The sequence below is a fragment of the Stigmatopora argus genome, chromosome 16 (genome assembly GCF_051989625.1).
Source record: "Stigmatopora argus isolate UIUO_Sarg chromosome 16, RoL_Sarg_1.0, whole genome shotgun sequence".
Taxonomy (NCBI): Eukaryota; Metazoa; Chordata; class Actinopteri; order Syngnathiformes; family Syngnathidae; genus Stigmatopora; species Stigmatopora argus.
This window is the reverse complement of record NC_135402.1, coordinates 10,349,771-10,350,826: the sequence shown is the minus strand read 5'-3', so window position 1 is coordinate 10,350,826 and position 1,056 is coordinate 10,349,771.

Here is a 1,056-nt window from a genome sequence, read left to right as displayed (position 1 = left end):
CATTTTCCAGTTTCCATTTACTTTGATTTACGTTGTACTTTTTGCTTTTGCTTTGTTGTTGTGCGGCCTTTGCGACTGTACTGTCTAACTTATAATTATGCCTTTTCTTGCTACTGTCACAATGAAATTTCCCAAATACGGGATGAATAAAGTTATCCAATCCAATCCAATTTAGTAATGGCAAAATCTCAGCAAATTGGCCTTTGAAGGAAGCCAGGAAATTAGAAAAAAGCCTCTCTTCTGGCCAATTCATACCAAAGTGGTGAGGTTTTTTTTGTTTTATTTTAAGGGGAATCATACGGGGACGCAAGCACTGTCTACTGAAGATGTTATTATGAATAAGTACAGCTGGATGTAAAAAGCAAGGGATGCTGATGTTATATGACATCAGCAATTCATTTTTGCTATTCACTTCAAAGGTCACTTTAGTTGAGTTGAGTCTGACATTTGATTGGATTCATGCTAACAAATTTGAAATGTGTATTGCCCTGTCTCCTGGGGGAAACATAAAAAATAGTTATATTTCCTGCGAATAACATTCAGTACCATTTGAGTTCAATGACTCATCCAAAATATTTAATTTTAATAGCTTGATTCAGCCAGCGGGCGGCCCGGGGGCTGAGTGGTTAGCACCACCTGGGTTCAAATCCAGCTTGGGTCACCTGTGTAGAGTTTGCATGTTCTCCCCAGGCCTGCGTGGGTTTTCTCCATTTTCCAAAAAATTAAAAATTAAAAACATACACTACTAAAAGTTGTGACTGTGAAATCTAATCTTTTGAATTTAGTGAAGTACCCTGAGGTAAGAGTGGGCCTTGAAAACCTCAAAATTGTCGCAAGGCGTGAGCATCGAACCCACAACCTTTGTGTTGAGAGCCAAGGACACTACGCCTATTTCACATTTCGTCATGACACATGCACACATGGTGGTGTAAATTCCACTTCTAAGAACAATAAAACAATCCAAGAAAATATTCTGCTTCAAGCATTGATATTGCAGTGTTTGTGGGGGGTTTGGCCTTTGGTGTACTTCACCATGCTTGAATTAGTTTAAGCTAG